Source organism: Bufo bufo, chromosome 7, assembly GCF_905171765.1.
Source record: "Bufo bufo chromosome 7, aBufBuf1.1, whole genome shotgun sequence".
In the NCBI taxonomy this organism is placed as follows: domain Eukaryota; kingdom Metazoa; phylum Chordata; class Amphibia; order Anura; family Bufonidae; genus Bufo; species Bufo bufo.
The window spans coordinates 227,229,886-227,243,469 of NC_053395.1; positions in this window are offsets into that span (position 1 = coordinate 227,229,886).

Sequence of the window (13,584 nt, forward strand, 5' to 3'; positions counted from 1 at the left end):
TCCCAAAATGCCAGAACTATTAAAATATAAATAGATTTTCCCCATATGATAAGCACCGCAAGTGTAAAAAAAAAACGCCAATTTGATTGGTTGACTTTTTTTTGGTCGTTATACCTCACCCCAATAAATTCAATAAAAAGTGATGAAAAATGGTCCAAAAAAAATTGAAGAGCACCCCACAAAAAAATGAGCCATCACACAGCTCCAAAGACATAAATATAAAAACATACAGACAGTGTAAATATAAAAAAGTAATGGCAGTCAGAATAAGGCAAAGCAATGAAAAAAAGTTTTTTTTTTTTTTTTTTAAGTAACAAAACAAAACTATACAAGTGTGGTATCACGATTATTGTACTGACCTGGAGAATCAATGCAACAGGTCAGTTTAGTACATAGGGAACGCCGTAAAAATGAAACCCATAGAACTGTGGCAGAATTACCTTTTTCCCATAAATTTATCCTATTTATCCCATTTGCATTTTGTTTCTAGCTTCCCACTACATTGTATGCAATACTAAATGGTGCCAATAAAAAGTGCAAAAATTAAACCCTCATACAGCCATGTAAATGGAAAAATAAAAAGGTTATGGCTCCGGGAAAGCAAAGAATAAAAATCAAAATATGCAAAAAAAGAAAATGACAGGGTCTTAAAAGAGTCTGTGAGGAGCTGAGCAGAGTGTTTCTGTCACGGTCCCTCCTGTGAGAGAGGTGAGAAGATCGGATAGACTTGCTGCACGTGAGGCTATCTGACAGGTCTCTCTGTTTTCCTCTATCTATGTTGTTGTTTGGCAGGATCTCACTTCTAGTCAAATGCCGCTCGTCAAAGGTGTAGCTAGAAATGACTGGGCCCCACAGAAAATTTTTGAATGGGGCCCCCCTCACCCAGTAATTTTTTTCGCAACCCCTTCCTTTCATGCCGCTCCCATTCCTGTGGCTAGTAAAGATCGCTCTCTCTCCGACCGGGGCCGGCAGCTGTTCCATCCGTTTTATACACTGTCTGTATGTCACGGCCATGGTCATGGCCGTGACTCCTTTACCGCATGCGGTTGCCTGCGGTCTGGTTTAGTTGTTCAACCACAGGTGAGGGCCGCTAATGTGTAGCCTCACTTGTGGTTGCCGCGGGCAACAAGTAGTTGGGTATTGTCGCAGTAGAGCAGCCTGAGCTGGTGCTAGGCAGCTTGCGGCAATGTGCATGCGGTTGCACCTAGCAACCTCTCTGTTAGGTGTGTGTGTGTATGTTATGCACTTTGTATGTCTGGTGTGCACTAGGTTTATGTTAGGTGTGCACTGTGACACTTCCCTTCACTGTGGCTGCCCGTGGCAACGTTTGGTATGTGTACATGTGGTGGCAGTGTCTCGGCCTTCTGGCTGACTCCCAGGACATGGTCGCCACCCATGTCGTTGCCTGCGGTAACAGCTACAGTGTGATGTGCCTTTGAACACTTCCCCTTTAAGTGGTTTCACTCCCTGTTAGTGTTGGAAGGGTTAATTCCCTCTCCTGTCTGTGTGGGTGTGGCCACTTTGGGCTATAAAGCCTCTTTGGAGATCTGAAGCTGAGGGGTTCTTCAGCCATGCTTTGCTGGAGAAACCCTCCTGGTATTTCCATCTGCCAGTGGGGGCCACCCTTGTGGTCATAAACAAATTGTTATGTATTGTTTATACACGATGTTATGAGGATGTGTTTGTGTGTCATGTCTATTCTTTGCAGCGTATGGTTTCCTGGTGTCCTGTGTGGTGTGTGTGCTCTGTCGTTTGTGTTTGTGGACAGCAGCACTGATACTTGGGTCCCAGGCCCTGTGTCTGTGGCAGGTGGGTGTTAGTACTAGTTGCACTTACCTGCCATTGCCATATGCCTGTTTCCGTTTCCCCTGTCTTTATAGTTTGGCCATCTTTAGACTCCTGTTTCTCCATGTCCAGGAGGAACAGGTAGTCTACCCAGCTCCTAGCGTAGGGACCGGCGGAGGGCAAGTAGGGACCCGAGGTTCCAGAGCATGAGTCCTCCTACGTTCAAGGTCAGCTCATGTCGCTAGGAGTTAGGGTCAGATTAGGGAGGCAATAGGAGGTGACCTGCTCCCTAGTTCTGTGGTTCTGGCCAAGACGTGACTACCATCCTCTGTCATCGCACGGCTGAGGGTTTTCCCCATCTTCAGCCGTGACACTGTACTGCCACTATATATAATTTCATGGTGTAATACTGTTGAGGGGGCCCTGACAAAATCTTTTAGTCCTCCTACTCCTGCATGGGCCCCTTCTGGGTCAGGGCCCCAAAACAGCCGCTTCCCCTATAGTTACGCCCCTGCCGCTCGTTATCATTGATGAGGCTCTATTTAGATCCACCTCACACTTCTGACCATGCAGTTTATAGTTTCTCCTTGGAGTTGCTAGGGCTGGTTTGTCTTGGATCTCCTGCTTCTCCATTCATCTCTAAGCTAAGTACTTGTTTCCTTCGCTGTTTCTTATTATCTGGAGTGTATTGTTCAAAGGCCTCAGGTAGACGCAGGTTCCTTTTTTTCTGGAAGGAACCAGCTGTCTCATCCCCTGCTACCTATCCTAGGGCTCGTCAGTTTTAGCAGGGCTTTAGGTATCCGGGGTATGAGTATTTCCACCATCAGGATCTGCTCATACTGGCAGGAGTTAGGGAAAGGCCTAGGGATTACTAGGAAGTCACCATCCCTCTTCCTTAGCTTTTAAGACCTAGATTGTTGTCTATTCGTTGTGGTGTGTATTTGGTGTTTTCCCTTCCCCTTAACCTGTGACATTATCAACCACCAAAACCGTTATCTTTTGTTTTATCAGTGCAGTTATGGATACTGTTTCTGCACTGGTTGATCGTATGCAGTGGATGTCTTTGGAGGATGCTGACGTTGCACAGTTTCAGAGACCACAGGCGGTGGGTTCCGGCAGCGGGAACCAGGCCTGCCCTGAACCAAAGGTTGCTCTCCCGGAAAGATTTTATGGGGGAAGTGACAACTTTGTTTGGTTCAGGGAATCGTGCAAATTATATTTCAGACTGCGTCCTAGCTCTTCTGGGGACGAGAGTCAGAGAGTGGGAATTATTATTTTGTTGCTGCAAGGTGACGCTCAGTCTTGGGCTTTCCTTCTGGTCGGTAGATGAATATTTCAGAGCTCTGGGACTTATCTACGATGACCCAGATTGGTTTTCCCTGGCCGAATCTAAGTTGCGGTGGAGAGCATTCAGCTCAGTCCTATTGCTCTGAATTTAGGAGGTGGGCAACTGATACGGAGTGGAATGACCTAGCACTCCGTAGTGAATTTTGTCAAGGACTGTCTGAGAACCTGAAGGACGCCTTGGCATTTCAAACAAATCCAAAGTCATTGGAGGCGGCCATGTCTCTGGCGGTGCGTATTGATATACGCCTGAGGGACAGATCTAAAGTTCCTCTCGTTCGGGATGTATTATCATACAGGGAAGCGGTCTATTCTGACACTCTGGGTAAAGAGACACTCAAGCTCGTGTTTGGTGATGAGCCAATGCAATTGAGTCAGGTCACACCTGGACCACGTGATAAAAACTTTAGGGTTACGAAAAGACTTTGCTTTTTCTGTGGTCAAGGAGGACATTTTGTTAACATATGTCCTTATGTTAAACATTAAGGTGAAAAGGAAAAAAAAAAGTCCTAATGTGTCTAGTCCTCTTCGCACTCTTGGTAGTGTGGATGGGGAAGTTGAGAATGTACTTTTGTCTTTTACCGGTAGTACCCGATTTCTCCTGCCTGCCAAGGTGGCGCTAGATTCCAAAACTGTGGAAATGGAAGTATTTATTTACAGTGGGGCAGGGGTTAACCTAGCAGATGGCCAGTTTGTCCGTATGCATGGTTTGACAACAAGCGCATTAGGCAAAAATATTTCTGTGTTTGCAATTGATTCCGTCCCTCTCTCTCAAAAGTGTCTGTCTCAAATGGTGCAGGACTTTCGCCTAAAGGTGGGAAGATCTGAAGGCACTCATGGCAAGTGCGACAGATTCTCGATTGGAGTGATTTCTATTTTGACAACTATCTTAGCACATCGTTTTCTGTTGTAACTACAAAAATTTTGCCTCCTTTCCTGTTGGATTTTTCTGATGTATTCTCTAAGGGTGGAGACCAGGAGTTGCCTCCTCATCGGGATTATGATTGCCCCGTCAACCTTATTCCCGGAGCTAGATTGCCAAAGTCTTGGTTGTATAATCTTTCTGAACCCGAAAGAGTAGCCATGCGAGAGTATATCACCGAGAGTTTGGCTAAAGGTCATATTAGACCATCCAAATCACCAGTGGCTGCGAGGTTCTTCTTTGTTAAAAAAAATGATGGAACTCTTAGACCATGTTTGGACTTCCGTGAGCTTAATCGCATCACTATCCTTGATCCCTCTCCCCTCCCTTTGATGCCAGATTTATTCAATCAGATTGTTGGCGCCAAGGTGTTCTCTAAGTTGGATTTGAGGGGGGCATATAATCTGATAAGAGTCAAGGAAGGGGACAAATGGAAAACGGCCTTTAATACTTCTAAGGGTCATTTTGAGTATCTGGTCATGCCTTTTGGGTTGACCAATGCTCCTGCGGTTTTTCAACACTTCATCAATTACATCTTTCATCATCTGGTGGACAGATCATTGTGGTGGTTTATCTGTATGATATTAAAATTTATTATTCTGATATGGAGATGCATGAGGATCACGTGAGACAGGTCTTACAGATCCTAAGAAAGAATAAATTGTATGCTAAGATGGAAAAGTGTGTATTTGCGGTCCCTGAAGTGCAATTCCTGGGGTACCTATTCTCATCTTCGGGTTTTCGTATCGATCCGGAAAAAGTCTGTGCTGGACTGGGATCAACCCGAAGATCTGAAGGCACTCATGCGATTTTTGGGGTTCACCAACTACTACCGTAAATTTATCTTGAATTACTCAAGTGTTGTTAAACCATTAACTGATATGACTAAGAAAGGTGCGGATTTCTCAGTCTGGTCTGAAGCATTACAGGCTTTTTCAGCAATAAAAGAATGTTTTGCTTCTGCTCCTATTCCCATTTATTGTGGAAGTTGACACATCAGAGGTAGGGGTGGGAGCAGTCTTGTCGCAGGGTTCTTCTCCTAGCAAATGGCGCCCTTGTGCTTTTTTCTCTAAAAAACTCTCTTCTGCCGAAATAAATTATGATGTAGGTAATAGAGAATTGTTGGCCATTAAATTGGCTTTTGAAGAGTGGCATCATTGGTTGGAACGAGCGATTCATCCCGTTACGGTAATCTGGCCTTCCTGCAGTCGGCTAAACGTCTGAACCCAAGGCAGGCCATATGGTCTTTGTTTTTAACTAGATTTAATTTTATTGTCACTTATCGTCCTGGGATTAAAAACGTCAAGGCGGATGCCTTGTCGAGTAGCTTTCCCAGGGGGTGATTTGGAGGATCCTGCTCCGATATTGGCTGATGGGGTGGTTGTATCCGCCCTTTATCCTGAACTTGAGGCAGAGGTGTTGGAGGCCCAAAGAGAGACACCCGATTCCTGTCCTCCAGGGAAGTTGTTTGTCCCTTCGGAACTACGACACAAGGTGTTTAAGGAACATCACAATACTGTTCTTATGGGACACCCTGGGAGCAGAATCACTGTGGATCTCATTTCTCGAAGATTTTGGTGGTCAGGTTTAAGTAAATGTGTTGAGGGCTATGTGGCAGCTTCTCAAACTTGTGCGTGTGCTAAGGTGGCTCATACTCGGCCTTCAGGATCTCTGCTTGTTTTGTCCATCCCATCCCGACCCTGGACTCATTTGTCCATGGACTTTATCACAGATTTGCCTGATTCTTCTGGTTATTCTGGTGGTTGTTGACAGCTTCAACAAGATGTTGCACTTTATACCATTATCAGGTTTACCTAATGCCAAAACTCTCGCTCAAGTGTTTGTCGATAACGTCGTGAAACTACATGGTATCCCCTCTGATGTGGTGTCTGATAGAGGGATCAATTTGTTTCCAGATTCTGGAAGGCGTTCTGTACTCGTCTGGGGGTCAAATTGTCCTTCTCTTCGGCCTTTCATCCTCAGTCGAACGGGCAGACTGAGCTCACTAACCAGAATCTGGAGACTTATTGGAGATGTTTTGTCTCTGAGAATCAAAAGGAGTGGTCTTCATTTTTGTCGTTGGCCGAGTTTGCCATAAGTAACCGTAGACAGGAGTCCACTGATAAGTCGCCGTTTTTTGGAGCATATTGGTTCCATCCACAGTTTGGCACATTTTCTGGTATTGAGACATCTAGTATACCTGAAGAGGAAAGATTCTCCTTTTCGTTGTCATCTATTTGGCGGAAAATTCAAAACAACTTTAATAAAATGGGAAAAAGTATAAACGTATGGCTGACAAGAGACATTAAGTTGAAGGTACCCTCTTGGAAGTTGGGGCCAAGGTTTATTGGGCCATACAAGATCTCTGCCATTATTATTCCGGTTGATTTTCGTCTTGAGCTTCCGCAGGCTTTGAAGATTCATAATGTGTTTCACAAGTCATTGCTGAAAAGATATGTTGAACCTTCTGAACCGTCCTCCCTGTCACCACCTCCTGTCATGGTGGATGGTAATCTTGAGTTTCAGATTGCCAGGATAGTTAACTCACGTATTCTTTGTGTATCTCTTCAGTACCTCGTGCACTGGAAGGGTTACGGTCCAAAGGAAATAATGTGGGTTCCTACGACCGACGTGAATGCCAGTCGGTCCTGGGATAAAGTCGGTCCTGGGTGTCTGGAGGCCACCCATAGAAGGGGGGGTACTGTCATGGTCCCTCCTGTGAGATAGGTGAGAAGATCGGATAGAGTTGCTGCACGTGAGGCTATCTGACAGGTCTCTCTGTTTTCCTCTATGTCTGTTGTTGTTTGGCAGGATCTCACCTCTCCTCAGGTGCCGCTCATTATCAGTGATGAGACTCTATTTAGATCCGCCTCACACTGCTGACCTTGCAGTTGATAGTTTCTGCTTGGAGTTGCTAGTGCTGGTTTGACTTGGATCTCCTGTTTCTACATACATCTCTAAGCTAAGTACTTGTTGCCTACGCTGTTTCTTATTATCTGGTGTGTGTTGTTTTTAGGCCTCAGGGAGACGCAGGTTCCTTCATTATGGCAGGAACCAGCTGTCTCATCTCCTGCTACCTATCCTAGGGCTCGTCCGTTTTAGCGGGGCTTTAGGTATCCGGTGTATCAGTATTTCCACCATCAGGATCTGCTCATACTGGCAGGAGTTAGGGAAAGGCCTAGGGATTACTAGGAGGTCACCATACCTCTTCCTTAGCTTTTGAGGCCTAAATTATTGTCTATTCGTTGTGGTGTGTATTTGGTGTTTTCCCTTCCCCTTACTATGTGACAGATTCAGTATAACCTATAATTTACTCATTTAAACCTCTGCCTTTTCTATGCTCCGGAGTCATGTGGTCGGTCCTACAGTGATTTACAGCCTTCTCTTTATACTTAGTTATGCAGAGTTAGCTGCAATCACTGATAGGACCACCCACATGACTCCTGAGCCCAGAACAAGCAGAGATTTAAATAAATGCTGAATCATTCCCCATAAACTATATATCAGTCTGCTCAGCTCCTCCTGCTCTATAACACGCTGCCTGCAGATTGCATGACTTTTTCATGCTGACTGATTTCCTTTATGTGCTAGGAATGACAGTTGCTCCTTTAAATTACTTATTTTAGACCCAAGAATACGGAAAACGGTATTTATTGAGCACAAGACCCAGGTATGAATAATTCATTTAACTTTAACAGGAATGAAAAAAAACTCACTGAAAAAAGTGGCCTAAACTTTAACAGGAATGACTCATGAATATCATCAGGCCGAAAAAATATATATATCTAATATTTGTGAAATTTCGGACATGTCTTGAATTTTAGATTTTGCTTACTGTTAAAATGTATCAGTTATTTTCTTGCATATGACAGGGCTGGTGAAAGCCACAGGACTTAGAGCTCTGTAAAAGTTTTAATTGCATGGATGCAGATGGGCACTGGGGATAATTTGACCCAGATAGACTTTGATTGATGGATGCGCACAAAGTCCAGCGATATTAAAGTTGGGACTTGTCAAGTTTTATTTTACCCAAGTTTTACATAGTGTGAGCGCAAACAAGATCATTCTGTCATTCCATCAATCACCTAGAGAAAGAGACGGGAATGGAAAAATAAGCTTATGTATGGCAACATTACTAATAAGCCCTGCTGTGATGGCTAGAGTCAAACCTTAAAGGGGTTTTCCGAGATTTTAATATGATGACCTATCCCCTGGAAAGCTCATCAGCATCTGATTACTGGGAGTCTGACCAACCAGGACCCCCCCGATCAGCTGTTTGAGAAGGCACCGGCACTCCTGTTAGTGCAGCGCCCTTCTCACAGCTTACCCTAGGCCAGTGACGACGTGTTCATATGTCATGTCTCCTAGGCACAGCTAAACGTAAATGGGGCTAAGCGCAATACCAAGCACAGCCACTATACAATGTACAGCGCTGTGCTTGGTAAGCTGCGAGAAGGTAGAATGTCACGGTCCCACCCGTGACAGGGACTAGAAGATCTAAGAGACTAGCTGCAGGTGATTGACAATCTCTTTTAGTTTCACTTTTCTGTGTTGTTGCTGGGGCTGACCACACCTCTTGTAGCTTAAGTGGTCATTCCTTCTCCTCTATTTAGTTTGGTCTCACCCATCATGCTATGTGGTTGATAGCTCCTTGTTTGTGGAAGTCCTGGTGTTGGTTCTCTCTGAGTTCCTGCTCGTTCGCATACTTCTAGAAGTGTATCTTCCTTGTTGTTTGTTGTTTTCCCCTACCTACTGATATTAGGCCTGAGGGGGTTTCCTATTCCTTCATCTGGGGAATAAGCCATCTGTGTCCTGACACTATCTGCAGGGCCCTGTTAGGGTGAGATTGGGCTTAGGTTCCTGCGTATGAACATTCCTACCATTAAGGTCTTTTCTTACTGATAGCAGTCAGGGCTTGGCGTAGGGACTCACTAGATGTGACCTTTTCCCTTTCCCTAGGCTCCAGGCCTAAAACCTTTTCTCTTCCCTTCTGTGTTCAGTGTGGAGTGTATTTACCACACTGTGCCGTGACACAGAGGTGCTCACAGGAGCGCTGGTGCCTTCTCAAACAGTTGATAGGCAGAAGACCTGGATGTCGGACCCCCACCTAAGGATAGGTCATCAGAATTAAAATCTCAGAAAAGCCTTTTAAAGAGCAATTCCTCTAATATTCAAAAATTACCTTTCTCCTATTAGGTGAAGACTCAGCTTTTTTCTTTTAGCTGCTTATCTTGGTCTCCTTTATGGCTGCTACTGCTCTGCCCATTGGGTTGTCACCCAGTTTTCCAATTAATGACATAAATTTAATCTGTTGGACAAAATTACCCATTGTTCACTTCCAACCCTTTTATCCCTCCCATGCTTGACCAAAAACCATACTGACAGTGAAGTCAGTGAAATTGCTTTTAATGACTATTTTTTAGTACTAATCCTTCTATTTGTGACCTTGGAGTTCAGGTTGGACTATGTCATAGCTTCCACATAGACATTAAGCCTTGTGTACATGTGCAGTACCCCAGTACTGAAGGTATCTGCAATGGGTTTTTTACTGTTGTAATGTTTTGCAATGTTAATGTAGTGCACATTGCATCAAGTAGCAGGAGCTAGGTGTGACCAGAGATAACAATCCTGGCCTGCCTTCTCTGGAGTTCAGGGTGTGGGCTGGCCCCACCCCCTAGTTACAGAAGATTCCAGTCAGTAGCTGTAGAGAGGGAGAGGAAGGGAGCAGATTCCATGTGTTCCTCCTTCCCAGGCTCCATCTTCAAGCCCTGGAGTCTCTGGCACCTCCATGAGCTCTAGGAGATGAAAGCAAGGAATAACTAGATGAAGAGCATTTTCATGGCTACAGTGAAATAGACAGCAAGGTAACCCAGCTTAAAGAATTCCAGACCCTGCTTCTGCAAAGGGGAAGCAAGTTAACACACCCTATACAACCCAGAATAGTAAACACTACAGCCACGGTTGCCAGAGAACAGCTATTAGCCTGAGATCCCTGTGCAGATATTTTAGCCATAGTAATCTGAGGGCCAATGCTGTATTAATCCTCTTACCTCATGATTTGACATCTGGGAGGACTTTGCACTGTGTAAAGAGATTGAATGTACTTCAACTTCTAGCCTTCAAATAGTAAAGAGAAACTTTTGTTAAGTTTAATCTTGCCTGGTCTCTGACTCTCTTAACACCACACACTGGCCATTGCTCTTTCTCCTTCACAATGAAATCTGTCAGATGGTTGAATATGTAGGAAAAATAGTTGAAATGTTTCAGTAAAGTGCTTTAGGGGAAAACATAGTTAAAACAAATTACAATGCAATAATAAAAAATGTACCAAATGTGTCCTTAGCTTCTAAGCATAGTAATGCACTCCTTGCAGCTGTATTCAGGCTCCATGCACATATTTCCATGTCTTATTAGTAGTAATGGGCACTGCTGCATCCACGTGGCCTCCTGTGATAGAAATCAGGCAGTATTTTATTTCATCGCGTTGTCGCTTAGCATGTTACATCGCCTTGATTGCTCGCACACCGCGGCCCGCACTCCCGGCAGCATGAAGCCTCCATCTTCTGACTTCAAACAGAAGATTCACATTTCCTCTGCTCTCAGAAGTTACATCTCACTAGATTTGAGCTTTAAATATCAATTCCCAGATGTCGAATATTTACTTCCAGCTTTGAGAATATTTGTTCAAAGGTTTCATTTTACAGAAGTCGCTGATGTTAAATGTTCCCGTGATGTTTTTGCTTCTCTGCTGTAAAGTACGGGGAGCCCCTGATGTTTCTCGTTTTTTTTACTTTATTATATACATTTTACTTCATATTGGGGGATGTATCACTTGCATTATAAGATGTAGGAATTTACATGTAAATAAAAATGTTCGAATCTATCAAAATGTCTCTTCCATCAGCTCATGCTAGGTGTACTAGGTGAATTATTGCCATAAAGCCATTTTGCAGCTGCTGGATAGGTAGACATGAAAATGTGAAAAACTGAGAATAAATTTCCTCATAACAAAATCTAATTTTGTTGTGTATTCCCATGATATACATTTAGGGAAAATCCATATGATATGTCACAAATGCCTAATAGGTGATGGTCTGTTGTAAGAATTGGAGTCCCATGAACCCTTATTGATGACTAGTATCGACCGCGAATATTCAAATCGTAAATTTTACTCGCGAATATCGCCACTTCAAGAATTCGCGAATATTTAGACTATAGTGCTATATATTCGTATTCGCAAATAGTGTCGAATATTCTAATTAGGCGATGGTGACGGTGACATTACATGCACTATAACTCCTGTTTAACATGTGCGCATCCTAAAAATATCTGACATTCTGTGTACTTTATTTGCTCGTACACTTACAAAACCTGCGCTACTGTACGTGTGACATACTTGCAAGCATATATACCATTTAATATGCTCAAGGCGAGTAGTAAGGGACGGGGAAGTGCCTTTTGCGCTGTGGCATTAGAAGAATTTTGATATCTCTGACTTTTAGTCTAACCAGACTGTCTATTACTCTGTAATTCCTCTAGTGCCGTTCTATGGAAACAGTAGGTTTAAAGAGCACACCAAATGCTTGAAATAACTTCTTTATTAACTTCAACTTTTCTTCATATATAACACTGCCGCCTCCGCAGCAGATAGTCCATGTACAAAACACGTGTTGAAAAGATATCACAAAATGGCGGTATGCATAAGCTGGTGGTTCAACTGTTCAATCTTGTCATTCAACATAAAATGGTGGATATATTTCTCTCTTGAGTATCTGTACTCTCACTTTAAGTTATTTAAGCACTTTATGATCTCTCTGAGAGGTATATTTGAGGTCTAACTAACAGTTCACTTGCAGGATGCAGTTAGCAGTAACTATTTGCAGATTGTTTGAGTATGATCTGGTATGAACACACCAAAAATTAGCACCAAACACATGTATATATAAACATAAAAAAGTCTTTATTTAACATTAGAGTTGAGCGAACACCTGGATGTTCGGGTTCGAGAAGTTCGGCCGAACTTCCCGGAAATGTTCGGGTTCGGGATCCGAACCCGACCAGAACTTCGTCCCGAACCCGAACCCGAACCCCATTGAAGTCAATGGGGACCCGAACTTTTCGGCACTAAAAAGGCTGTAAAACAGCCCAGGAAAGAGCTAGAGGGCTGCAAAAGGCAGCAACATGTACTTAAATCCCCTGCAAACAAATGTGGATAGGGAAATGAATAAAAAAAAAAATAAAAAAAAAATTAACCAATATCAATTGGACAGAGGTCCCATAGCAGAGAATCGGGCTTCACGTCAGCAGAGAATCAGTCTCTTCATGCCATAGCAGAGAATCTGGCTTCATGTCAGCAGAGAATCAGTCTTCATGTCATAGCAGAGAATCAGGCTTCACGTCACCCACCACTGGAACAGGCCACTGTCACATATTTAGGCCCAGGCACCCAGGCAGAGGAGAGAGGTCCCATAACAGAGATTCAGGCTTCATGTCAGCAGAGAATCAGTCTTCATGTCATAGCAGAGAATCAGGCTTCACATCACCCACCACTGGAACAGACCACTGTCACATATTTAGGCCCAGGCAGAGGAGAGAGGTCCCATAACAGAGATTCAGGCTTCATGTCAGCAGAGAATCAGTCTTCATGTCATAGCAGAGAATCAGGCTTCACGTCACCCACCACTGGAACAGGCCACTGTCATATATTTAGGCCCAGGCACCCAGGCAGAGGAGAGAGGTCCCATAACAGAGATTCAGGCTTCATGTCAGCAGAGAATCAGTCTTCATGTCATAGCAGAGAATCAGGCTTCACGTCACCCACCACTGGAACAGGCCACTGTCACATATTTAGGCCCAGGCAGAGGAGAGAGGTCCCATAACAGAGATTCAGGCTTCATGTCAGCACAGAATCAGTCTTCATGTCATAGCAGAGAATCAGGCTTCATGTCACCCACCACTGGAACAGGCCACTGTCACACATTTAGGCCCAGGCACCCAGGCAGAGGAGAGAGGTCCCGTAACAGAGATTCAGGCTTCATGTCAGCAGAGAATCAGTCTTCATGTCATAGCAGAGAATCAGGCTTCACGTCACCCACCACTGGAACAGGCCACTGTCACATATTTAGGCCCAGGCAGAGGAGAGAGGTCCCATAACAGAGATTCAGGCTTCATGTCAGCAGAGAATCAGTCTTCATGTCATAGCAGAGAATCAGGCTTCACGTCACCCACCACTGGAACAGGCCACTGTCACATATTTAGGCCCAGGCACCCAGGCAGAGGAGAGAGGTCCCGTAACAGAGATTCAGGCTTCATGTCAGCAGAGAATCAGTCTTCATGTCATAGCAGAGAATCAGGCTTCACGTCACCCACCACTGGAACAGGCCACTGTCACTTATTTAGGCCCCGGCACCCAGACAGAGGAGAGAGGTCCCGTAACAGAGATTCAGGCTTCATGTCAGCACAGAATCAGTCTTCATGTCATAGCAGAGAATCAGGCTTCACGTCACCCACCACTGGAACAGGCCACTGTCACA